This window comes from Vulpes vulpes, chromosome 13 (genome assembly GCF_048418805.1).
Source record: "Vulpes vulpes isolate BD-2025 chromosome 13, VulVul3, whole genome shotgun sequence".
Lineage (NCBI taxonomy): Eukaryota > Metazoa > Chordata > Mammalia > Carnivora > Canidae > Vulpes > Vulpes vulpes.
The window spans coordinates 148348869-148376697 of record NC_132792.1 but is presented as its reverse complement, the minus strand read 5'-3'; the positions used below and the strand labels follow the sequence as shown (position 1 = coordinate 148376697).

Genomic DNA, 27829 nt, shown 5'->3' with positions numbered 1-27829 from the left:
GGGAAGCTACTCCCCAGCAGAGCAGTTCTTCAAAGGGGACTTCTTCGGGCAGGAAAAGGGAACGTCTGATACCATAGCTGAATAAACAGACTCATCAAGCCCAGTGCCAGATTGGAAAACCAGGCCCTCTGAGCGTGCAGCCCGCCAGCCGTGAGCCTCCGCCGTGCTCGGGCTCGGGCCCTCTGGTCCCTGTCCCTCTCTGTCCTTCTGGCTCTCCCTTTCTTTCTTTTTTTTTTTTTTCCTCTTCCATTCTGTCATCTTCTTCATCAAATGCCTTCACGTTCTTGGGTTTATAAGTACTGTTTGTATTATTATTAATTGACCCATCTAATAGGCTCCATGAGTTTCAAAACCTATTTTTGTTTTTTTGTTTTTTGAATTTGATTTAAATTCAATTAATTAACATATAATGTAGTATTGGTTTCAGAGCTAGAGGTCAGTGTTATATAACACCCAGTGCTCATCGCATCACATGCCCTCCTTAATGCCCATCATCCAGTTGCCCCATCCTCCTGCCCCCCACCCCCTCCAGCAATCCTGTTTGTTTCCTTTGATTAAAAGTCTCTTATGGTTTGTCTCCTCTCTGATTTCATCTTGTTTTATCTTTCCCTCCCTTCCCCTATGATCCTCTATTTTCTTAAATTCCACATCGGAGTGAGATCAAATGATAATTGTCTTTCTCATATTGACCTATTACACTTAGCATAATATCCTTTAGTTCCCTCCATGTCATTGCAAATGGCAAAATTTCATTTTTTGATGGCTGAGTAGTATCCTGTTATATATATACACACACATATATATACCACATCTTCTTTATCCATTCTTCTGTCAATGGACATCTAGGCTCTTACCATAGTTTGGCTATTGTGGACATTGCTGCTATAACCATTGGGGTGCAGGTGCCCCGTTGGATCACTACATTTTAATCCTTGGGGTAAATGCCCAGTAATCAAAGCCCATTTTTGAATCATGAACCGTTCCATCATCTCCACTCCTGCAACTCACATTATCTCAGTATATACCTATCCCCAGTCACCAATGCTTCTCAGAAAGTAGTTCCTCTTAAAGGCAGAACAGATAATTTCACACACTTGATGTTGTAAGCCCTGGATGGATAGCTGACAAAATCCTAGAGTTGATGGACCCTCCAAAGGTCATTATTTCCAGGGGGAAAATGACAAACTTATAGCCTCAAAAAGATAATTGTCTACTCTGGACTTTGGAAGAGTCCAGAAACTACCAACCCATTTGCCACTCAGCCCAGTGTCTCAGTCTACAGAAGTACCTCCAAATGTCTAAGCTAAATTTATACTGTAATTAGTTTTTCCATGTGAATAGTTGGTCATGAGTGAAATTCCAAACAATAGGTCATAGCAAGGCTTAGGCTTAGAAATTGGAATTTGTCTTTTCCACACTGGAAAATTATGGGGTTTTTCTTTTTAAACAATTATAACCACAAACTTATGGTTATTCAGATAATCTGGACACTAACTAGTTTTAACTACCAGTATACCATACACAGGCAGAGACAATTCTGTGTGGGTTTCATGCAACACATTATCAAATCAATTAGGATTTCTTCAGCCATCCAAAATTTAGGCAGAGGATCTCACTCTGATTGGTTTGTTCTTCATGTTTAATCTCCTCCTTAAACATTTCTTTGAGAAAGTAATTCTTGAATGATAAATATACTTGTAAAAAGTTTATAAAATTCTCCAGTACCTAATTTTAAAATTAGAGGTCACCTCTTTAATTGATTTAGCTTCTATCCAAAATGGGCTTCTGACTCATTCCTTACCACAATTCGTGACTGTTCTATATAAAATGCCTCTTTACTTGGCTTTAAAAACTTCAAGTTTCAACAAAAGCAACAACAACAGAAAAGTCAAACTAAAGAGAAATGCTTCAGTCAATATCTCATCAGTAAGGATCTCTGAGACCCAAAGCATTGTTCTTTTTTTCTCCAATAGTAAGTTCTTAACCTCAACCACTCAGTAACTTTCCACTGTCCCATCAACATTTATGCATTGAAAGTTATCTTCTAAAAGACTAGTTGTCTAGTCTTTTAGACTGGAAGTCATCCAGTCTGAATACTTATAATTACTGTGGAGTAATCACAAGAACAAGCCAATGGTCCTTGATGTCATTAATCATCACCACCACAAAAGTCCAGAGTAGCCATGAACTGGTAAACTTACTTTAGTATTTCCCAAGAGCTCTGCAGTGTCTACTTTAGGAGAAGGAGAAAAAAATCCTAATTTTTTAGAATTTTTAGCTACTCTGATGCTGTCTGACAAGCAACACCTGGATATTTAGAAATAATCTCATCAACAAATAGATATTTCATATGCTTGCTGTATAGACACCACAATTCAATTGCCTATCAAACCAAGAAGAATAACTGGCAGTGACTATTTCTAACCAGTAGGAGTCTAAAATGTGCCTCCTCTCCATTTGACACACATAGATTAGATTCTCAGTTATGCAATCATTGGCGCAAACATCCCCTTAGACAGGCTGAAGGGACAAGATGGGAGACATTCATTTCAGTTACCTTTGCCCAGGTTTTATTTGTTCTGCAGATCATAAACTTTGGACTTCTTTACCCAACCAGTCATCTTGCACAAACAGTAAACTCTCTCAAAACTTTCTGTTCCCATGAGACCCTTGAGAAAACAAAATAGGAGGGAAAAAAGCATGATTAAAATCTACTTTCTTTGGTCAACATCCTAAAATTGAGCAATTTCTTGACATCTTAAAAGGGACTGGCGTCAGGTTGAGAGTTAGTAAACTCCCTATTGATCCAATAACTGAAATCACTAATAACTGCAGTGAGGATTCTGAGGTTGCGAACACTTGTTCTGTAACTATTTCCTGTTCTTCCATGTAGATTCACAATAACCTTACCCACATTTACCCTGCATAAGTAGTGGATGCTAAGCTTTCAGATCACACAGTTCTATAAGTAAAAATACTTAAGGTATATGCAACTTGTGTGTTTTTACTTATAAATTACATGTGTATTACTTTATTGTGTGCATCAAAAATATACAAACCCTGGGGTACCTGGCTGGCTCAGTTGGTAGAGCATGCAACTCTCTATCTCAGGGTCATGAGTTCAAGCCCCATGTTGGGCCGTGAGCTTATATATATATAAGATACATATATCTTTTAAAAAAATATTTTATTTATTTATTCATGAGAGACACCGAGGAGAGGCAGAGATATAGACAGAGGGAGAAGCAGGCTCCCCGTGGGAAGCCCACTGGGGGACTTGATACCAGGATCCTGGGATCACACCCTGAGCCAAAGGCAGATGCTCAACCACTATGCCATCCAAGTGCCCCCTAAGATGAAAATTTTAAAATAAACAGAAGACTTAATATCTCCTTTCTGCACATCGAGGGATCATTTTGGATTCTCCATAGGGTATCAATATTCTACTTCTGAACAAGCTGCTTTAAGAATGCAGTGACCTACCACTGTCCCAAACTCAATCACTACTTTGCCCTAATCAAAACCTGTTTTCAAAAAAAGATCTGCCATCAGTCATGATCATCTTATGTGAATGAGGACCCATCATTATATGAATGCTTCCAGCAGGATTTGCATTTTCAGTATAAGCCTAATTAGGAGAAGAAAGGTTTATTTCATGTTACTGTAATATCAGGGATGTCAAGATAATTTATGATTTTTGAAGGATAGAAAATACTTCTTGGTGACCCTAAAATCAGACAACTTGCAGTGCCCCTGACCTAGCACATAGGCTGTGGCAGCATCAAACTTTGTAATATGAAAAGGTTTTAGGGACAGCAAATTGGTTAGAAAAGGGAAGAGTGGTGATGACACATGCTAGGAAATTTTTCCTGAGGCCAAGCACAAGTTTCTACTTAAACTGTATGTCACTGGGACGCCTGCATGGCTCAGTAGTTGAGCATCTGCCTTCAGCTCAGTGCATGATCCTGGAGTCCCAGGATCAGGTCCTGCATCGTGTTCCCTGCATGGAGACAGGCATTCTCCCCTCTGCCTGTGTCTTTGCCTCTCTCTCTCTCTCTAATAAATAAATAAATATTGTATGTCATTTAGGAGCCAGAGCAGGGAGATAGCTATACATTATAAAGGAAGAGTTTAAGTCCTCCAAGTCATGCTCATAGTCCTCTCCAATTTTTTAAAACCTTGATAAACTCCCATAAGGCTGACATGAAACTTCAAAGGCTTGGTAGCCTCAGTTGAAGAGTAAGACTTCCATCATTCAAGAAAAAATATCACGTTTGCCACAAATAATCAATCACAGGTACTGACATAGCTGAAGTACTTTTGTTTATCATGAATTCCTGAAAAGAATTTCCCCCAGAGAAAAGATGAGCAATAATTTAGGTTATTTTCATCTTTGTGAATATGTAGTTGAGGTACTTTAACACTCAGAATAATCCCACTACACATATGTATTGATCCAATTCATCAGGTAATTACAAAATAGTCTGCTTGATTTTAACAGAAAGAAAGTAGAGCATGGAGCATGTTGTGCCCTCTGCATGTATGGATGCATATACAACACATACGCATGTGCATATACTTTTGTATATAAGGAAGCTCCTGCCATTCAGTTTAACATCTGATAAGAAGGTGGGCAAATCAGGTGCCCACAAAAAGTTATAAAGCGATACATCTATCAGCGGGCGCACAACAACAACATAGCCCAAAACACTTGAAATAAATATGCACTGGCCAAATGAAGAGAAAGGTATAATTAAAATTTATTACAAATTTCCAGAGGCGTAGGGACAGGCATTTCAGACAGATAAATAAACTGGCATGAAAAATGGAAAGAAGTTTAATTTAGCAAATGATACCCAAGGGACACAAGATTCAGTAGTGTGAGAAAAGTATCCAATCTGATGAAGTACGAGTCACAAAGTCAAAGTTAATGGAGGAGCCTTGTTATATGGCACTTAAGCCAAAACTTAGTTTTGCTCATAATATCTACACAATTAAGGCAAAGTATGTATTATTATTGTTGTTGTTTTACCTAAAATATCCCCTGTAATGTCCTTTCATGGCAGGTGAGATAACATAGATGCACAGACGTAACCTAAGGCGGCATAATATGATACCAGCTTCATGGCAGGGAATTGACAAGCGTGTGCAGGAATTTCTGCCTGCTTTGGGACCTTTTCAGGCTTTGACCTTTGTTTCTGAAATGTCAAGGGATCTCTTGTGTCATCATGAGCCCCCTCCCCCAGCCCCTCAGAGCTGTTACCGTGAAATGGACCTAAACTATGCCAAAAACGATAAGACCTGAGGATTGCTGAGCACCACCAATTCTTCTGTCAACATTCCTGTCCTGAAATCTCCTTTTACTTACCAAACCTAGATCACCTTCCTTTAATGACATAGGAGGGAAGAAAACTGAGGCGAATAGTCTATTATCTCTCTCCAAAAGAGAATTCTCCAGAGGGAGAGGGAAAGACACCGCCTGTCTCGTTTCTCCTGCATTTTCCGGGTTCCACATTTTCCTTTGTAATGGCCACAGCTTGCTCCACCTACTCATGGTCAAAAGGAATGGAAGCTCACCAGGGGCAGGAATCTGCCCTTTCGGTGTCTTAGATACTCCCCACCACAAGTTTAAAAAGTTAGTTTTAGCCTCCATTCACAGCAGGAACTCAATGTGTTAAGCAACAGATGACATCCCAGTTTTGCTTAGGTGTTTTAGAGAATGCATGCACCGATCAGCTCATCAAATGGATCACACAAGCTATGGATCAGATAATCACAAATTTCATTCAATGTGGTTATTGAAGAAGTCAAAATGACTAGACCACAAATTATCATATTACCGCTTACCAGTTTAATAGCCAAATATACTTGTTTTTGAGATTTATCTAGCTCAGCAGTGGATTGTGAAAACTGTCAAGTCAACACTAAAGTTAAGATGGATTTTAATCTCCACAAGGGCAGAGACCATGCCTGTTTAATTCAACATGTTTCCCCAGGCACGTTATCATAGTGCCTGTCACATGGTAGGTACTTTCAATAGCTTGTCATTAGCCGCCATCATTTCTGTTCTTCCTCAAATGCACAAGCCATCCCCCTACTGTGAAAGGGACTCTATTTCTCCAACTCCTGGAATCTGGGTTGGCTGGTGACTGCTTTGAGAAACAAAACGTAGAAGAACTGACCTATATGACTTCTAAGGCTAGGCCTTAAGAGGCTTTGCAACTTGTATGTGGATTTTAGAGCATTTGCACTGGGGGAAGCTGGTCACCATGCAAGAAGGCTGATTACCAAGAGAGCAACAGGCTCTGAGGGAGCCCAAGCTAACTATGTGAAGAGAAAAAGATTCCTGACTAGTCTCACACCAGACATATGAATAAGGAAACCTTTCACTGGCTCCAGCCTCAGCTGCCATAAAACTGCAACCATATGAGGGACTCAAGTAAGAGCAGCAGAAGCCATCGACCTTAAGAACCAAGAGTGATAATAATAAATTGTTGCATTAAGTCACTAGATTTTGGAGTCGTTTATTATGCGGCAACAGATAACTGGAATAGTGTTCAATGCTTATTGAATAATTTATAAAAGCAGCCACTTAGAATAAAGGGTTCCCAAATGAACCCAATGAAATCCATTAAATAAATTATTAAGGTGATGTCAACAATGGTAAAGACTATCAGAAAATTGGACAACTCTGTGGATAATTAAGGCCAAGAGGAAATCTGCTACAGAGTAGAGAAAGTAAATTTTTTTTGAGAGTGGAATTTTCCAGATTCACTAACCATCTTGACTGCATTCATTAGATGATTGCTCAATGCTCTACTTCCCTTTACACAAAATAAACTCATGATTGTGTTCCATCCATGATTCTAGGTGCAAAGTAGGAGAAAATACATTTACCAAAAAGGAACATGGGTAACCAAGGGAAATAGATTTTATGGAGCTTGGTTTTTCTATGAAGACTAACTTCTCTCTATTCTTTTAATTTTGTAAAATAGACTTTGGTCCAGGTACACTGTGTAAAACAACTAAATATAGCCATAGATCAGGGTGGGTGGGAATGGAAAAGAGAGGCTAAATACTGGGCACTGGCAACTGTTACATCATCACATCCCCCATAATTGTGCTATTATGCACACAACATTTCAGCTGGATATGGTCACCACTTTATAATGATAATAAGATTAATTAGTGACATGATCCATATCTTTCATTTCTTTGATGGTTGTAAATAAGTCTGAGTCATTCTACTATTATTTTTACCATAGGCACAATAGTCTTACCTCTTTTTTTGATGAGGAAAATAAATATCAAGAGGATGTCTTTAATCTTCCATGGGGTTTTAACTTTGTGCCTTTTCTAGATGAAACCACACCAGGGTCTGGCCCTCCCTTTCCTGAGTATCCTTTTCTTCTGGCTGAACAGGTCCTTTCTAACACCCGAGTCTACCTCATCCCCTCCTCACTTACACAATACTCCCCACTCTGCCCCTATGTGAACTCATAAGCCCCATTTTCTCAAAGAGATCCCAGCTCTGCCAAAGCACAAAAGCCATGCTCAAAGCCGAATGAATAAAATATAGAAACACTTTGACTAACTCTACACAACCAATTTGATGTATATAAGTTTGTTTTAAACTGAATTTTATACACACACACACACATTATTGGCAATCTCTATGGATCCAATAACCATGATAATGGTTATTTAAATGATGTTATTTAATGATCAAATGATAATTTGATCATTATCAAATCCTCCTCTTTTTGGCTATGTGGACAGGACCTGAGCTCAAGCTTGTCACTTGTCACTTGTAGCAGCACTACATGGTCACTCTGAGTAGATGAGGAAGGAGAATCGCTTCAGCCGGGGAAGAAACTAGGGCAGCCATTAGAGAAAATCATCAGATTCCATGAACAGGACCCTTGAAATCTAACTTAAATATATGGGGACAACTTTCTTATTTGCTATTGATTCTGTTGTCATTCCATCCAAATCAATTCACAAGTTTCTGGGTTTTTTCCTGGTAATGTCTGGTACCCGGGAATAAAGAATTGATTAAGATCTGTCCTCAAGAATGAAAAGGAAATAGTTATGGAGGGATGACCATTTGGGTTTCCTATGGGAAAGACAAGAAGCATTTGTGCCTGACATCTTTCATCAAGACTCAGTAAGTACCATCTTTGTCCTTCTAAGCTCCCTTCTGTCCCATAAGGGCTGAAAGCCTGACAACCAAATTCCCAGGTTCTTTTGGCAGTGGGGTTCTTGGTACCACGTGCCACTGAGAGATGCTCTTGCAATCATCGGAAAGTGGAAGGAAAAAGCCATTTTTCCTTATCAGTAGCTACAAGCAGGTGTGTGGGCATTGGCAGAAAGCAGACCTGGGGTTATGTGTCAGCTTCCGAGCATCCTCCTAGCCTCACCCCCATCGGTGCTGCAGGCAGCTGAGATCATCGGTGGCAACTTGATGTCCTGGTGAGCCTTCACTTTCACCTATCCCGAAAGTTAGCAAGAGCACCCTTCCTCTTCATTCCCTGGCTCTCCCAGTGATTCTGTTTTTTTTTTTTTTTTTTTTTTTTTTAATTTATGATAGTCACAGAGAGAGAGAGAGGCAGAGACATAGGCAGAGGGAGAAGCAGGCTCCATGCACCGGGAGCCCGATGTGGGATTCGATCCCGGGTCTCCAGGATCGTGCCCTGGGCCAAAGGCAGGCGCCAAACCTCTGCGCCACCCAGGGATCCCCTGATTCTGGTTTTATAATTTTCTAATTCTTTACACTGAATTCCTCCCTGATGAAATACTCTGAGTATTTCAGAATGTGAATGAGTATGTTTCAGTAATAAACAACCCTCAAACCCTGGCTATTATAACAAAATACAGGTCATTTCTTGTTCAGGTCATGGGCTGAGTGGTTTCTATCTTCTGGCTACCATCTGGAACATGTGTCCTTCAAGATCTCCATGGAAGAGGGGGCGAAAGAAAACATACACGTACTCTTACCTCCCTGGATCAAAGGTGAGTACAATACTTCTGTTTACACTTCGTTACAAAGAATTGGTCCTATGGCCTCAATTAAATTGCAGAGGAGAGGGGATTATGATCTTCCCGTGTGTCCATAGAAAATAGATCCTTTGGTGAACACATTACATTGCATCTGCCAGAAGAGGCTTACATTTTTCTGACTAAACTCGACTATTATACTTAGTACCAGTACGGTGTCCTGCAAAAGAACCCTAAAATATGTGGCATTGACTCTGTGGTCAAGTGGCAAAAAAGCAGATACATTCCCCTGGATGGCTGGAGATCCATATCATGCAGTGGAAAAATACTTGGCAAAACTGCTGCTTTCAGTAACTTGAAAATCAGACCATGTGACTCTAGAGCTTAGAGGTGAAAAGTAGCACGTGTTGGTTATTATTGGCTGCTTTGGACAACATAATAGAAGAAGAGGAGGGTATCAGGAAATAATTGACTGCCTTTTAAGCGAAGGTGAGAAGAAAAAGTAACTGCTTCTAGAGCTCCCTTCTGCTATCAATTTCTATAATAGTCAAAGTAAGTAATGTCTGCGGATAAGACAAGCAATTCCCCAAAACTCAGGGGCTTAACAAATGAACATTTATTTTTCACTCAGAAACAGTCTCATGTGGACAGTCCTGGTCGGGCAGCTGTTCTGGGCTGCCCTTCTCCAAGGAGTGATTCAGGAATTCACGTTCCTTCCAGGTAATGACTTTATGTCTTCTATGCATGGATGACATCAAGGCATTTTCTAGCCAGAAGAGGGACAGACAGAGACAGAGACAGAGAGAGAACAGGCTACGTGCAGTCTTAACTGAGCCCCAACGTGACACACATCTCTTCAATTCAGCTCCTGGTCCTCTGATGAGAACTAGTCACGTGCCCCCCCCCCCCCCCCCAATCACTGCAAGAGAGGCTGGGCAATGTAGTCTCCTGCTGAGCATTCGCATCCCAGGGTAGAAGGAGAGGATGCATCCTCACTGGCCTGCAAGCCACCTCTGTCAAGGTACCCTGAAGTTCCTTTCTTTTTTCTCCTGCCATATATTTACCCCACGCTAGTAATCAAGCTTGGTGCTCTTTCCAACATCTCTTCCCTTTCTCTTTTGACATGTGCTTTCTCTCTTTCGTCGTTTGTTTGCTCTTACTTTCCCTTCTTAGTTTACTGTTAAAGGTAACAAATCCGTAGCATTCCACTCCCTGAGAAATTTCTAAGCACGAGGTCAGGAGAAAAAGATGGGGCTGTCATCTTGTCCAAACTGAGAAAGAAGTCATCACTGTGCCTTTTCTCCCGACTCAAGTCTTATTCTCATCTTATTCTCACTGTGGGAAGTAACTCAGCAGAGGAAAGGGGGGTCAGAAAGATCTAACAGAGCAAACAAGGTACCTGTAAGGTTTGTGATGCTTTTCCTACTTCCTTTTTGGAAAAGATTGTATTGTATTTATTTATTCATGAGAGACACACAGAGAGAGGCAGAGACATAGGCAGAAGGGGAAGCAGGTTCTCCGCAGGGAGCCGGATGCAGGACTCAATTCTAGGACCCCAAGATCACGCCCTGAGCCAAAGGCAGCCACTCAACTACTGAGCCACCCAGGTGTCCCCTTTTCCCATTCCCTTGTTCTAAGTTCTTCGGGGTTTTTTCAGGTTTTGTGTTGGCTTTGGGGTGAGAGTTTCTAGAGTTCCTTTTTTTCCTCTTTGTTCAGTTATTAATAGAGACTACTCGTCACCGCTGGATGAAAATGATGAATGTGATACAGACAGTTTTCAACTGTTCGATAACACGATCAGAGAGGGGCCTCTATCACGCGCAGATGCAACTTTTATCCATTTTCAGTTTGAAGGGGAAAAAAATAAGCAGTTTTTGAAAATGCGAAATTTAAATATTTATGATGTGCAAATGCCAGATTCCTCCATGAGAGGTGACCAGTCCGGATAACTATTGCTCCCTCACAGGCTCCCTGACTGTATGCTGTATTTTGGGGAGTGTAGGACTGAAAAATAAAGCCACAATTCCTATCCCAATAGTTCCTGTCCTTTGGAATAATCCTCAATGTAATGAGTGGGGATTGGTCTGCTCAGAAATCTGAGTTTTCTAACTTTAATTGGCATCCATGTTGAGCAAGACTCAACTCTGTCAATTCTGTGTCATTATTTGGCAAAGAGTCCCAGTAAAGCCATGGCCTCACAGCATCTTTCTATTTCTGTGTTTGCTCTCTTTTCTGGTGAGGTAGCTGACATGAAGCTAGAGGCCTGGAGCCCTGACAAGCTCCTAGGGGTACTTTTGAGTATAAGAGCACTATTCAGTATATTTGGGGCAGCAAAAATAATAACAATACTGACATGCTTTACATCCTTGCCAGATATTGTGCAAGCACTGTCACATTTACTCTTCCCAAAAATGCTGTGAAGCAGGTATGGTTATTATTATCCCTATTTTATAGATGGAGAAACTGAGGCATGGAGACACTAAATCACTCTTGAGATGTAGCTACTGATCGTTACTTCAAGAACTTCAACTTGATTCTGTTCTGCAAAGCCGACAGCTGAACCACTCTATTATCAGTCTATTTCCATAAAAACAACCCAAAGAGTTGGCATGATGACAACGGGAGTCGGGCAGGTCGATCCTCAGAAAATAAGGGGAAAACATGCAAATTTCCACAGAAATGAATCATAAAAATAATAATTACCAACATTTCTTGAACACTTGCTAGATGCCAGGCACTGTTCTAAATCCTTTACATGGATTAACTCATGGAATCTCATAACAATCCTAAGAGATGAGTGTTATTTATTCCTATCATCCTATTTTTGTTTTTTCAGAAACCGAAGTACAGAGGGATTAAGTTTCAGGATCACACAACCGGCAATTAGTAAGATGTAGAGGACTTGAAATAAGAGTGCCACGAACCTATTTGTCCTCCGTGGAGATAAAAATGGGCAGGAAAGATAACTTTTGAAAGTTCTTCGCATAGCTCACCTTCTGTGACTCGCTCACACAGTCTGAACCATCCTTTAGGCAACGTGGATCCAAAGCTCTGGTCCAACCTCTTGCCTTGCTCCAAACGCAGGAAGTTTTGGATGATGGCTGTGTGTCCTCAGAGCATCCCTCATCCCTCCCTCACCAGACCAGGAGGGTTCCAGTGCCAAGGAGCTCTTCTGTCCTATTGAAAGCAAAGAATGGTTGCCTCTGAAATAAGTACAAAGAGCAAGCAAATTTAGTCAGTTTATGCAAAACACAAAATGGCATCTGCCATCTGGAAAAATACACCAAAGCCGTGAGCCGTCAAGTCCCTTTCAAGACTTTGGCATGTAAAACCAACATTTTTTTTTTTTAAGTCTGAAAGGTCCATGTGAACTCCCAGTTTCATTAAATATAATTCCCTCTTCCCCATTCCTGCCATTGGCCGTTCACTCTCCCAGCACACATACTCCCCCCAGTTAAAATACACATACATATGTACAATTTTCCCCCTTCTCCGAGGTACAAAGATCATTGGGAAGGTGGCTTTGATGACAGAGGGCTTTTTAAAAAGACTTTTTAAATCATAATTTCTTTTACATTTAAAATGATTTAAACAAATGCACTCGCTGTGGTATTGTATACATCTGTATATCAGGAGGCTAGTTTTTCACTGACATTCCAGAGGTCCCAAAATTGTGGGGTGACACTGCTGCTGTCTTTATGATCACACCCTTGTGATACTGCCTCCACCAGCACTCACTTCAAGGACGTCCAGCCGACTGAGAACAAGGAGGGTTGCACTCAGGCTTTGCCTCGGTTTCAGGCAGGGCGAGCAGGGCATCCAGGCAGAAATGCGTCCATCACACAGGCGTGGAAAGAAGATGCTGGAGGCACTTACTTAAGAGTTATGGTTAAATGGACAGGAACTGAGACCTGGAAAATCACCAGTGAGGTGTAAGCGGGAAGCTGATCACGCCCCACGGACTGAGAAGGGACAGAAGCATGGCTGAGGATGAACTTAAATACAGGCTTGGAATCAAGGAGTCTGGAGCATCATCAAAAACAGCAGCTAAGACGAGAACACTGACCAGCACATACGGAACGATAACTAGATGCAGGACGTGATTCCCATGGGCCAGCTACTTCATGCACATTAGATCATTGTCACAACAGCTCTCTGACGGAGGTACTTAACACGTGAGAAAACTGGGATCCAGAGAGGTTAGGTCACACTGTTGGTGGGGGCGTCTACACTTAAAGCTGGGTGGTCCGACTTCAGAGTTTATCCTATAACCACCATGTTTTACAGCCCAGCATATATGTGTAGCTTAAACCTAAAAGATAGATATCATGGGACTTTGAATTTTCTCCTGGGAGTAGAAAAGCAGGTCACTTGTACTTAATGGATTGCTCTGTATTTCCCTGTTCTCTAGAATCAAAATATTTCAAAGGTTGCTGGGCAAAGAAGCTAAAACGTGCTTCATGTGAAGCAAAGAAGGTAAAATTTGGTTAATGAAGAAGACCTGTTTTCTCACGAACAGAGGAGCTTGAGAGGCCAGAAGCCAGCAGGAGGGTCTGAGTGGCAGCCAGGACTGGTCCCAGGACTGTTCAGATCAGATTTCATTGCTGTGGATGAATAGGATACACCTTTTGTCTGCAACCATCCAGGTCTTCCCAGGTGGATGCCCTTCCAGGGTTGAGGATGATTCCTGAGGTTGGACCTTTGAGAGTAGAGGAGGGCTTGTGGGCTGGGGGGATGGAGACAGGGATGATGAGCTGGGAACGGTTCACTCCCCCAGAGCTGACCTGATCAGAGCGTCAGATTCTGCACTTCTTCCCTTGGCATTGTTTGTTCCCGTGTGTTGGATCCCTGACTGCCTTTTTCAGTTATCCCCACCTCTGCTCAGAAGTGCCTGATGACAGGTTATTTCTCAGATGCAATAAAACTAGGTGAAGTCTCCTAAAAGTTGGTGTGTTATGCATAACCTGCTTTAACAAAAAGAGGCATAGCTTGGAGTCAGCCAGACCTCGATTAAAACCCTAGCTCTGCTACTTACCAGCTGTGTGACCATGGACAATTTATTTAACTACTTTGGTCCTCAGTTTCCTCATCTGTAAAATGCAAGACACTAGCTAGAAGGATTAGATTGGCTCAGTTCATAATAATAATATTAATTTTTATTATTCAGTATACTTACTATTACTAATAATTATTACATAGTATATAGTATATATAGTATTATTATTATTACACGGTATATAGTATATATAGTATATACTATTAATAATAATTATTAATTATATTATTATACTATACTAACAAATTACTGCTCTCATAAGTGACCGTGATAACATCAGATTCTATCACAGTACAAGACCCATTCCTGCCACTTCTGGGGAGTTGCTAAGTTGCTACAGAAATGATGTGACAATGGACTCCAATATATTATTGAAATGACATTCTCCAACTCCAGGGGCTGAGGAGCTTGTTGCTGCCACAGAAGCCCCTTTAGGCCAGTCTTTTGAGTGTCACTTACACCAGTTTGGAAGTAATCTGCTTGCTCGCCCTTCCAGCAAAGGATGTCATGATCAGCTAATGGAAAGTGACAAGAAGGGATATAATGAATGAGAGGGAGTTAAAGTTTGGGATAAAAAAAAAAAAGAGCCTTGTTCTTTTGGGGAATGCACAATGCTAAGCATACCATGTTAAATCGTGCGTGTCAAATAATGGACTAATTAAGAATCTTCGTCCAGTTTTTTTTCACATCTCATTTCTGTTGTCCTTTCGTAGATGTATTTTCAAATTAGCTCTTAGCTCTTTAAATAAGCACCAAGGGGAAAGAAAAAGAAAAAAAAAAAACTTGTCTATCAGAGAAGCAAAAGATAAATGTAAAAGGAAATGCACCAGGAATGGAGATGAGGGCTTTGCAGGATATGTTGGGAAGTTTTATAATCATAGCAGCAACTTCTTGAATAATGGAATTTAATAACATATAATAAACTATGATCTAGGAGAACTCTGATTCAATCCCACTAATTGTTTGAGCCAGTGAAATGAAGGCAAAGTTTATCGTGCCAACATGCTGCTAATGCCACTGAACACCGCAGGGGACAGACAATTGTTCCCAGCTGCCTACCTCCTCACACCCAGAGGGCACATGGTCCCTGCCCTCCAAACACCAGACTGAATCCTCAACTTTCAATGGCAATCTTAGTTCTAGGACTTTAAAGTCACAGAAATGTAATTTTTGCAATCAACAAACTATTGTATTAAGCTGAGAACAGAGGGGTAACTAGATACAAAGCCTCCAATTAGGTTATAAAAAATAATAACCAATATGCTTTCATGCTAATGCCAAAAAGTACAAAAACCTATAATAAATCTAATTGAGCACATGATCATAAGCACTGTTTTTCTACCTACATAGTTCTGCTATATTAAGGTATACTCCAAATAGAGAAACACATTTTTTTTCACTGTTATTGAAAAGTATGTGCATTTTTTTCTTTTTAATTTGGATCATTTTACCAATGTCAAAAAAATGGGGAGGTATAATGAAGAAAAATGATTTTCTCTGTCATTACTCATTGATTATGTTTAAGCATAAAAATGAAGGAAGGAATTGCAGCAATTATCTGGATAATTCAGATCTCCCCCAAAAGATTAGAGGTCTCTGATAAAAACATATTGTTTTTGCCTGAATTATTCAGATAATAGCCTTAGTTTTCACCTTTATGAGTGTGGATCAGGCTATTGATGAAAACTCTTTTGAAATCATTTAAAGGAGTTTTGTTTCTTTTGGGGGGGTTTTCTGACGATTCAGGGTATGACTTCTTTGTACCTAAACTTTAATGTACATCAAAAATACAATCTAAAATTCTACAGAACGTTTTGCAAAGCAGCCACTTGAATGACTATATCTAACAAAAAAAAAAACCAACCAACCAATAAACCATAACAAATGTGAAGAATAGATATTACCTTCCTTTTCCCAAAGAAGTCCGTGAAATCTTGGTTACTTTGTGGGGCAAAAAGGGGAATGAAATCCCTCTGTAAACTGATAGTCTAAAACCAGGAAAATTAGTCTTGTGCCATGGCTGTGAGACGCTAATAAAGAAAACATCGTTAGAAGAGATTAAGGTTCAAATCAAGGTCAGAAAAGAGACTGGTTGAGGAAAACTGCCATGTCCCATTGCGTGGCAGCCTCGGTGAGACAGTTTGCCCCTGAATCAGTCTTAGGTTGAAAAATTACACTGTTGGGGTTAATAAAGAGGCTGGGCATTTGTTTGGACTGAGACTTCAATTAAAATGTTATTTGGGGCAGCCAGAGCTAATGTCTTGCTTAGAGGTAAACTGAACTGCCTTTTAAGAGGTTGGAAAAAAAAGACGCAGCAGAAGAAGAAAAAAGACCACCTAATCTGTCAAAGACCCTGAATAACTGGCAGGAAGAATTGTGTTTGCTGGACCTGTGCCCAACTCAGCAGTGAGCATTCTTAAGGGTTTTGTGACATCATCTGGGGCAGCTGAGGTTTTCGGAGTTTGTGATTGTTGCGCTGGGTGAGGAATCTACCGTTCAGCTGAGCCTTCTTGGAGACAAAGAAAAAAAATCTGGGTGGTGTAATACGCCAAGGTTTGGGCTTGGGGGGTTGTTTTTTTGTTTTTGTTTTTGTTTTTTAATGCCACAAAAGAGGTAGAACCAAGAATTCTGGAGTTTTAGTCTCATGATTCTAGCCCAGAAACAAAAATTGATGAATACAGTTAATTGAATTTCTCGGTCCATACCAATTCGCCCACAGTTAAACAAAACCACCAAAGTTTGCTTTCATTTCACTTCTTTAGGGTAAATGAAAATCCACCCTGAATGAGCTCCTTCTTCTCTATATTCACTCCTATATTCCACAGAGATTCATTAAACATGTTTACTCTGGCCAGCATCAGGCATACCTTGGTCAACAAAGCAGACACATTTTCCAGCCTTTATGAGGCTTATAGCTTGAGGGAAGGGAGAGCAGTCAATATGTAAAAAGATAAGTAAATATATAATTACAAACTGGTAAGAGTGAAGGAAAGAGTGTGAAGCTGGAAATATATTCCGTTTCTTTCTGATCTTTTTCTTACCCAAAGCCCTGAGCAGCAATGATTGGAAGACCTCTGATTAGTGCACAAGGTGGTTGAGGGAGCTGGTTAAGGGTAGATAGAAACTATGTGATTTTCTTTTGGGGAGTCTGGGATCTGGTTGTGGAGATAAACAGTGTGATACACAAGAGAGAAAGGGGTGGGACAGACAAAATAGCGGGGATTAGAGCCAAAATGAACTTAGAGTATGGACTTCGATTGTTTTTTTTTTTCTGTCCAAAGACTGGTGTGAACAAAGCAATAGACTCCTATAAAAGTGCAGAACCAGAAAGGGCCCCCCCCCCCCAGGACAGGGAAAGACACTGCTTCATGGGAGAAGTGGGGCCAGGTGACAGCCCAATAGGAAAGGTGTGCTAGGGTCCACAGAAGAGAATGGGAACCATTCCTATTGCTCATCTCCTTCGTGCTGTGCAAACTGTTTTTAACCAAGACTAGAGAACGGACCCGATTTGTCTGAATCTCAATTCACACAGAGCCCCAATGTCCAATTCTCACATTCAGACTAAAGAAGAAAATTGTGAGAGCATGAACTTCCCTCTTTCCCCATTCCACCAAAATTGAAACACAATAAAACTAATAGAGTATGTTTGGTCTTTAGAATATTTGTTACGAAGACAAGGTTGGTTGAAAGAAAAGTGGTAGGTGGTGCCTTAAGCCTGAGCCATCATGCAAAATGGGAAGATAACACTTTGAAAGGAAGATGCCAAAATATGAGATCATTGCAATGGGAACCAGAGCACCAGCAAGCTGAGAAGCAACACAACATCATGAGGGCTACGTCTGTCCAAGTTGTGGCAAAATCTGCCAAGCCCAGATTGACTTCATTAGTCACTTCGACGCACAGAGATCACAGAAAAATTTCTCCTCCTCCTCACTGAGAAATGGTTGATCATTGGTATAAATAGGACTGATTAGAACATCAATTCTTCAAAGCATAAATATTTCATTCACCAACCAGTTGCCTTTTTGCCCAGGGCAATTAAGAAGAAAATGTGCGACGCTACCACACAAAAGGTGCGATTATAGTCAACTCTAACAGGGACTTAGGTTCGACATGGATTCCTACAGAATGTGGGGTGAACACACAGGCAGACGTTGTCAGGGATACAGTCAGGGAACTTGGGGAGAAGCAGGCATAACTGGATTAGCCTTATTCAACCCTTTGCTCCTTCAGATCTACTTGAACCAACATGATTTTCATTCAGCAAATATTTGTCAGGTACTTTTGTAGATGTGGGGCATTGTGTTGGGCATCGGGAATTCTCCCCGAATGAAACAACCAAAGGCTTTCCCTCTTATCATTCCCAACTTATCTTCAGCCCTCTCTGTCCCCTTACCCAGTTTAACTACTGTCCCGAGTCTTTCTCACTGTCTGACATTATATCGCATCTATATTTCCTTCTTTTTTAAAAAAGAGATTTTATTAACTTATTCATGGGAGACACTTATTTATGAGAGAGAAAGAGAGAGGCAGAGACACAGGCAGAGGGAGAAGCAGACCCCATGCAGGGAGCTTGACGTGGGACTCGATCCCAGGAACGCGTGATCACGCCCTGAGCCAACGGCAGATGCTCAACTGCTGAGCCACCCAGGCATCCCTATATTTGCTTCTTGCTCACTGCCTCACTCACGAGCTCCATGGGCAGACTCTGTCTTCCTGTGTGGTAGTCCCAACATGTAGGCCACATTAAGATCTCAGAGAATATCTATTGGATGAATAAGACTTACATTCAAATAATTAATTTCACTTGTGGTAAGCAGAATAAAAGAAAACTTTAGGTGATGTGAGCCTGTATTCTTCCAGCGTCTAACCTAAGAAATGAGGGAGGCCTTTCCTGCACAAAGGACTTTGAAGTGGGACCCAAAAGAAAGGAGCTCGTCTGGAGGAGCGGTCTGGGGAGAGCTTGCACACACAGCAGCAACATACGTATAAGGGCGTTAGTGGCACTAAAAGATCAAGAGATTCTGGGAGGATGGGCAGTTCCAGGAGATGAGGCAGGAGCCCAGGACAGGAGCCAGATTATGCGAAGTCTTGTCAGGCACATTCAGGATTTTGGACTTTATCCTAAGAGCAATATGAAGAGTTTTAGGCAGTGACATGATCACAATTCCCAATTCATGAATCTCTTTAATAAGCACAAAAGCAAGCCTTTAAATCTGAGCATCTGAAACTGACTGGGCATAAGAAACGACTAGAATATTGCAGCATGCGGAGAAGAGGCAAGTATAAAGATCTAGCCATGTTTGTTGGGCATATACCAGAGGCACCACATTATAACTGGCAACAGCAAACAGATGAGAATCTTGGGGGGTGGGGGTTTCCTAAGAAATTGTAATCTAGCTACAGAAGGGCAATGACTACCCATGGAAAACCTAAAGGAAACTGAGAAATCACAAATGAGCAAGTTCTGCTTGTCTCTTTCCTGTGTTGAGGCCATCATGGCTACATCAGGCCCTCCTGGTCTAGCAGGACAAACTTTGGCTGCCTCTTCCTCCACCAGGCCTCCTCTGGCACTCTGAACTCCACAGTAAGAGACCTCCTCTGGCTTGCCAAGCACAGAAGCAGTGTGTCTCCCCCATCCCTACACGAGCTGCCTGTCATTCCTATCCCTCACTCCATCTTCATGGTGTCTCCTGACGCTGTTGGTGTCTCATCCAGGACATGACACCAGGTCAGTGCCCAAAAAATATTTGTTGGATTGATATTAGGGTGTGCTATAATGTCACTTTACTATACCTCTGCAGCAAACGTTTATGGAGTGCCTACTTTGCACACAGTATTGAGGCCTTTCCATGCATTCTCATTTAATCTCTACAACAATCTCATTAGGCAAGTGTGATTATGCCCAGTTGGCAGACAAGGAAACTAAGGCTCAGAGAGGTACAGTGATTTGCTTAAGATTTCTCTCACTATGCAACAGGGACCCGCACTTCTGTTCCTCTCCTAAGCCCGTGGCCTGATTAATTAACTAAGCTTATGCTCACCTTCTCCCTGAAGGCTTCCTTGATACTCCCAGCTTCCATGAAGCTAAGTCTAGAGGCTCCTAAAGTATTTTGTGTCAACATGTATTCATAACCATCAGACCTAATGTCTTCTCAACCACACTGTGACTGCCTCAGATGGGTCTTACTTATCATTATTGTCAATGCAGAGCACGGTGTCTGGCACACGATACGGGTGTAAATTAATATTTGTTCAAGAATAAATGGATGGATGAATAAACTCAAAGGCGATCTAATATAAATTCTAAATTCGCCCTTTAAGAAGCTCATTAAGAAAATACATTATACACAAATCCTAACAGATAAATTGAAGAATGAGCATTCATGTTAACAAAAATTTGACCCCACCTATCCTTTCCCCTGCTTCCATTCACCACAATGTTCGTTTACATACTGGTTTCTCTGGTAAATTGAGAATCTGGTTTATTTTCAAAATTAGAGATACCAATATTGTACCATTACATAAAGAGAGAAAAGGGAATCGTGAAGACATTTCTATGACTACACATGAGTCACGGGGCTATGCACAAGCTGAGAGGACATGCAGTTGAGGAGCAAGCAAAAAAGAGAATTATTCACTGACACCTGATTTTCCCTCAGAATGATCGAAAAAAGCTATATTCCATTTAAAAAAGGAAGGAAGATGAGAGATATTGCTTTTTAAACTTGGACTACATCCCATAGAAATACTTAACGCAAACACACAAAAGCCAAAATATTCCAAACCAGCCACAACTCAGAAGCTGGAATCTCCCCGACAAGATTACTATACGAGAAACAGCATGTTTATTGGCTCATAAAAGACATGTCACCTAACAATTCATAACAGGGGGTCTGAGGGAAATAACTCACCCATTGTGAAGTCAATGTTCAAATCAATATCCCTTGGGGAGAAAAATATTGCTCATTGATGGAGATTGATTTTTCTTTTTCTTAAGAAATTCTCGAGGGGTAAACAACATTTTTTCATAGTGAATGTAACTAAACATGCCAATGTCAAGGTCTCCATCTCCCTATCCTCATTAATATGATACCCAAAAATTATTAGTGTAATTATAGAAGCCTTTCAACTTGTTGGGAAATAGATTCTAGTCCCATTTTTTAAAAAGCTCATTTTAATATCCAAGCAACATGACCACACAGAGAAGTTGATGTATGTCCTCTGCTTTACTTAACAGCACTCTTATAGATGAGACACTTTTCGATATTTTAAAACAATCGAAAGTAACATAAAACGCAAGAAAACTGGGTCCTAGATTTGTTTACCTGCAAATTAAATGACTAGTTTTTTTAAAAATTCCTCACTATTTTTCTTCTTACCTTTCCCATTCCCACTTGTACCCCCAAATGATCATAGCAACATTGAATCGAGCCATTTACCAACTTCCTTCATGGGAGCAGGAAGTTTTAATGAGCAAACAGAAAAAGAAGGCTGGATCTAATGAGTTTTATATTTAACATGTTGCTTCGGGCTTGTGAATCTTCTAGACTTATTTAAAAGGCTGTAGTAGGTCATATTTTTTAATTCAGAGATTATCTTCTTAAGTCAAACGTGTGACCAAAAGAAAGCTTGCCTTCTACCCTTTTAAAACTCAAAAGTTGCATAAGAAAGGACAGATGGATGGTTTGAGGAAAAAAGAAATGTCATTCAATTAATGTTTGTTGAAAAGGGTGTTACAGATCATTGGCAGAAATTCCACTCATTGGCAACTCCCCCAAGCAGCCAAGGATTAATTGAGCACCCAGACTACTGAGTTCTATTAGGAGGGGAGAATGATGTGTTGGTGATCACAGAGGCTGAGCTGTGGGACCAACAGAAGTGTAAATGGATGAACCATCTCCGACATGCAGGAATAACACCACTGGTACCTTAGTAACCAAGCATTCAATTTTTGTTATTTTTCTCCTGGGACAGAGATGGGTTCATATCAAACCACTACTTTTGTACCCCAGTTCCTCAGTATCTAAAAGAATATATTTTTCTTTTCTTTTTTTTTTTTTTTTTGAAAGATTTTATTTATCTACTTGATAGAGAGAGAGAGAGAGCAGACTCCCCACTGAGCAGGGAGCCTGACATGGGGCTCGATCCACGGACCCCAGGATCATGACCTAAGCTGAAAGTAGGGACTTAACCAACTGAGCCACCCAGGAGCCCCAAGAACTTGTTTTTCAAATGCCTTGAGTAGACAAAATTACAGGGAAAGTTCATGGACTGGCATCCAGTTGTGACCTACAGCTTGACCTTAGGAAAAATTCAAATCACATTTAAATACTGATTTTTTTCATCTAATAGTATAACTAACAGCATATCAAAACACACTAGATGCTGTACAGAACAACAAAGCAAAGCAAAAGAAAAAAAAATGAAATTATAAACAATTTAAGACCTAAGCCCCTCTTCCTAAAAATTTGCTTCTGTAGGAAGTAAAAATAACTTGATCTACCAGAAAGACCAAAATCAATATTTATTAGTCCCTTAAACTTCTACTTATTTAAAATTGAAAAAATTATTTCCATGCTTTGGTAGGGCTACGTGGTTGTTTATCCCTTAAGATGCGTTTCTGCTTTTACCACAAATTGAAGAGGCATTGACATTGAGAACCTAAGAATAGGAATATCCACAGACACTGGGAATAAACTACAAACTGATGAGGAAAGCAGGAGAGAAAAGATATGGTCCTCTAGGAAAAGTGAGGTAGTAACGATCAGAACACATCTGGGATTTGACTCAAACGGACCTGGAACCAGAATGGATCTCCAAGCTGTTTCATACACAACACAGACAAGACACAGACACACACACACACACACACACACACACACACACACACACACAGAGAGAGAGAGAGAGAGAGAGAGAGAGAGAGATTTCCAAAAGTGAAATCTGCAGAAGTCATCCAAAGAAGTGAGCCTAAGAAAAGACTTCACTGGCAGGTACAAACAGAACTTTACACCTCTTTCTATGTGTGATCTAAGAGTGGGGTCTATTGAAAGGTTCCAGCTAACCCTCCCACTGAAGCAGGGTTCTGAAGGTGTCAGCAGGATTTGGTTGACTAGACCATTAATGGAGCTTCGGTTAATTATTGACTGATTAAGGATTTACCTTATCTTTCCATCAGGAGCTGGCTCAAGACTTAACGGTAAGCAATTTAGAGCCAGGGTGAACCTACCCACGTGGTTTTTGGTTTGTTTCTCTCTCTCTCTCTCTCTTTCTAATTCTCCTTTGGGTCACTTTAGCTTGTCTCTCCCTATAATTCACATTCAGGTCAGAATGGTTGGTCCTTACAGCACTTGAGAGTCTTCAAAAGGACTGAGGACTGAAGAGGGGCCTAGGGGCTGGGTTTCGGGTGAGGAGCAGTGAGCAGCATCCAGGCACAAAGGCCCAGAGAACTGCTGCCTTTTGCAAGACTTTGCTTATTGATGCAGGTTTCCCCCATTAAGCCCCTGGGAGAAAAGCAAGGCCTTTTTGTCTCTAAAAGTGCTGGTGATGCTCTGCTTCTGGATGGGGATCAGCCCCCCCCCCACCCCCGCACCCCGCCCCTGCAAGGCGGCCTGGCCTCTCTGCTGAAGGTCTCTTGGCAAAGCCAGGGAATCAGCACGGGCGGCTTGGGCCCAGCTGCCCCAGATAAGAGGTGGCCCGTGTTAATGTACAGGCTTCCTCTGCACCTCTGCAGGGCCTTCCTTTTCCAAACAGTCTCCCTTTAATGTTGGCGAATGTTGTTTTTCCATTGACTCAACATCTCGCCTCTGGTGGTCAGCCAGTGGGGAAAGTAAGAGCGGGGGAGGGAGCCAGGCCAAAGCCAGAGACAGAGGGCTGGTCAGCCGTATTTCCAAACACGCTAGACACCTGCTTTGGAAAGACAGTGCCCGAGCCTAAAATTCTTGCTTCCTCTTGATTGAGATCAGCCTTTTGTTCCCTGCAGATCTGTGATAGGCCCTGGGGGAGGAGGGCCCCCCAGGATCCTGCCCCCTCCGGCGGGGGTTACTTCAACGTGGAAACTACTGTAAGGGATTCACAACTTTTCTCTATGTATCCAGCTGTCTTCTCAGAAGGAAAGAAAGACTAAGAGAGTTCTTTGGGGTGCGCTGAAAAGGGAAAAAGAAATTCTAAGAGAGATGAAAGAGAAGAGGGAAAGTGAGCAGGTGAGGGAAAGAAGTTACTAAAGAGAAAAGAAAGGGAAAGTGAGCAATGGGGTTAGGTGGAAACCAAACCAGAAGCCTGGAAATGCAAGGCAAATGGGAGAGAATGAGAGGTTAGAATAAGAAGGAAGGGGCGGGGGGGAGGGAAAGGGCCGTTGAAAAATAAAATCTGAAATGCGAGTGTCAGCCAGAAGCTCGGGTTTTCCAGCCGCAAGACCGACCCTGGGCTGGGGATTGGAGGGCAGTCCCCCTCCGGGGCTTCTCCGGGCCACTCGAGGTCAAAGGGCATCTTCAAAACCCAATCTTGATTAGAGCCAGCTAAATGTTTTGACTTGAAGGAGACACGAAGGATTAAAAAGCAAAATAGAGCAGCATGAGTAAGAAAGAAACAGGAAAAGAAAGAAAATTAAAAAAAAAAAAAAAAACACCTCACGGGAGACACAAAGGGAATGATAGAAAACACTTCTGAATCAGCTAGTCATCTACTAACAAGCTGCAAAGATTTCCAATGACAAGTTGTCACATTAGTTTAGTGAAACTGAAGCCGCACTTATCCCCTTTCCTGTGCTTAATCTCTCCCTGCGTGCCACAAAAACATGCTACCACGTTTAATAGGATTAGTTTCGTTCACTTTCTCCCCCCACCCCTTTTATTTTTTACAATTCTATTTTCAGCAATACAGGGATCCTTGAATTCATCGACTTCCTGCAGCGCACAGCAAAACCTGGCATGCATGGTTTTTACCCTTTTAAAGACTCTATTTGAATCTGAAGAATGTAATTTGACTATTTTGTACCTTTTCTCCCCCCATGAATTACTTTCTCCTCATGGAAATCTCCATAGCTTAGAGGGTGGGGGAGGGGGTGTGGATGGTCGAAGGGTAGAGACAGAACAAGGGGCCAGGAGAAAGCTGACAAAGCCCAGTCTTGCGGAGGGGTCTTGTGCCCGAGGAGAAACTGTTCTAGCTCTGAGCACGGGCCAACCTGGGTGCCAATCCTGACTGCTACTTCCTGGCTCTGTGGCCTTGAGCAAGTGGCGAAACCTTCCCCCCTCTCAGTCTACTCATCCCTACAGTAGGGATGATTCTTCTCAGGGCTGTGGAGAGACCTACACTTAATATACTTTCTTTCTTCACTTCTAAGTTTCACTTTTTCTCACACTGAGATAAATCCATGGTGCATTTAAAGTCCTCAGGTTTTCTTTTTTCTCTCAAAAGCCGTTTTTAGATAGCCTGAGCGTCCTATCATCAATGGCGTTTTAGAATGAGGAAAATGGCGGCACTGAGCCTCCCACATGTGGCACAGTCACCACATTGGAGGTGCTCAATAAGTGCTGAAATACCTATCAGTGCTTGTTGCTATGTCTGTTTGCCTCCTTCTCAATTCTCCCTGAAAGAACACCAGGATATTGAGAGGAGGAGGTGTGGACACTTTGCCCCTCCTCCGGATTCTTTCACACTTGTGCTCCTAATTGAAGTTTCAGAAACCCAACTAAATCAAACACATAACTACCCACCCGTGTTGACCAAGACCCTAAGTCTTCCAGTTGGCTCTGCTCCCTCAACACGGTCACCCGCTGCCATTCTTAGCCATCCATGTGCTGCAAACATTAGTTATCTGTTGAATTGTATTATTCCGTTTTTCTTTGAGTCCACTTAGGGTTACGCACCCCCTCGTGCCCAGTACCTGCTCCCAGGCACCACCACCAGAAGATTAGTGTGGAGGAGATGCCTTAGCTGTGAGGGAAAAGAAGAGGGCGGATGACCTGGGGTGAGGGGAGCCATACAGGGCTCAGAGCAGGGATTGAGGCCTGCAGGGGAGGCCCCCGCTGGGGGTGAAGAGCCCAGTCTGCAGAGGGAGGGGGAAGCAGGGAGCCAGGTGCTGCTGCTGTACACCTGCTGGCCCTCATGGCCCCAGGGCCCAGGCAGCAGCTTCCAAGCACAGCCCCAGGCCTTCTTGTCAAGCCAGGAGGAGCAAGCCAGCCAGTGGCTTCGGAAGTTTCAGCAGGCTAGTGAGGGCCTGAGGAAGTCTTGTCACTACGCCCTTCACCTGGCATGAGCAAAGGTCCTATGTAGCCTCATGACCTTTTCTTCGGCTGCCTCCTCATTGGCCCTCCAGACACACTTCTACCCCCCAGTCAGCCCTCAGTGAGCCACCTCACAGAGGAACTGGTGTTCCTGGTCTCCTTCCAGTCACAGGCACCCCCAAGTGCAGTCTCTCCCTATTTCTGCTCCCTTGGAACCCAGGGCCTCTCTGACTTGTACTCTGCAGGGCATATACCTACACTCTCTCCTCACCCCGGCCCACTCCACTCCCACCCCCACCAACACCTCTTCCTACCCAACCCTTGCTGCTCCAAACTCTGCCCTCCACTACCCATTCTACCCAGCTCATCCTCTGCCACCCCCCACCCCCCACCGCTGCCGACCCTTCCACCTCCCCCAATCTCTCTACCTGGATCTCATATATAGGCCAAAGTGCTGCTTCTACCCTGGGAGTGAGAAGTCAGTGTCACCTGTGTCCCAACAGTTTGGCCCCACATGTGTGTTTCCCTACAGTTGTCTTGAGGTTTTTTGTTTTGTCCTCTAGAGTCACAGGCATTTCCCCCAGGTCCAGAGAGCAGCAATCTTCCACACTTGCCCAAAGATATCCACAAACCCTAGGAGGACAGGCTTTGAGGGGCGATGCTTGAACTCTCTCTCATTCAGGGAGTGCCTCCTCCCAACCCCTGGGTTCATTCACTAAGGACTGGTCCCGCAGATGCTCCAAGCTGGCAATCTGCCCCTTATCCTGGCCCAAGAAACACCCTAATTACTTATCTCAAGCTTGTGGAGGGTACCAGCAAATACCTTTTTGGGGATGTATAATTAGCTACTCACAGCCATCTCCAGTTCTAAAACTGTCAGCCTTCTTGATGTTTCTCTGCTCGTTGAGCGTGTTCCCTTTCTCTGGCTTTCTTCCTCTCACACTACTGCAGAGTCACAGCCAGGGATGGCACCTGCCCGCCTATCTTTCTTTGCCTTCTCACAGCTGTCTTTGGCTGGGCCCCCTCGTAATGATGTTGGGGTGTGCTTGTGTTCATTGGTTTGAACCGAAGTTCGTGAAGGGTCGTAGTTTACAGAGATTTGGGGCAGTCGTTCATTCAGACATGTAAAAATATACCACAGATGATACACATTTGTTTTAGCTTTACCTAGGATTGTTGATCTTTTTTCCCCTTCTTCTTGTTCCCTTCTTGAATAGAACTTTTTGTCCTGCAGTTTCATTGGTTCCTTCTGGAGGAAAGGTTTGCCATCTATAAAGCAGGGAAGGTGAAAGGACCAAAACAAGAAAGAAAGAAAGAAAAAAGCAGACTTCAGATCAGTAAATGATTCCTGTCTGCCAGGATGGTCAGTTCTAGGTCCAAGAGCACAGAGCTTAGCTGCCAAACAGGCACTAATCCTATGGTTTCCACCCTAAAAGGTGAGAGGTGTATACATAAAGAGCCCAAAGCAGCACCTATGCATATGCTAAAATGTGCATATGTGTACATATCAAATGACAATCCTTTTAGCTTCATCAAAATATTTGGGGGA

General features: G+C 42.2%; 1 protein-coding gene across 5 annotated transcripts in view; it reads right to left on the bottom strand.

Moving 5' to 3' along the window:
- The window catches only part of LOC112921781 (uncharacterized), a 201441-nt gene that overhangs the window by 166696 nt on the left and 6916 nt on the right, over positions 1–27829 (bottom strand). For 3 of the 5 annotated variants that reach the window (XR_011996378.1, XR_011996379.1, XR_011996380.1), the window contains exons 2-6: positions 27448–27549; positions 13621–13723; positions 12736–12868; positions 11991–12174; positions 2558–2669 (exon numbers count right to left, since the gene is read on the bottom strand). The gene's annotated coding sequence lies outside the window, so the exon portion shown is untranslated. The remainder of the gene's footprint in view (positions 1–2557; positions 2670–11990; positions 12175–12735; positions 12869–13620; positions 13724–27447; positions 27550–27829) is intronic. The other 2 variants (XR_011996381.1, XR_011996382.1) reach the window with 2 other exon arrangements.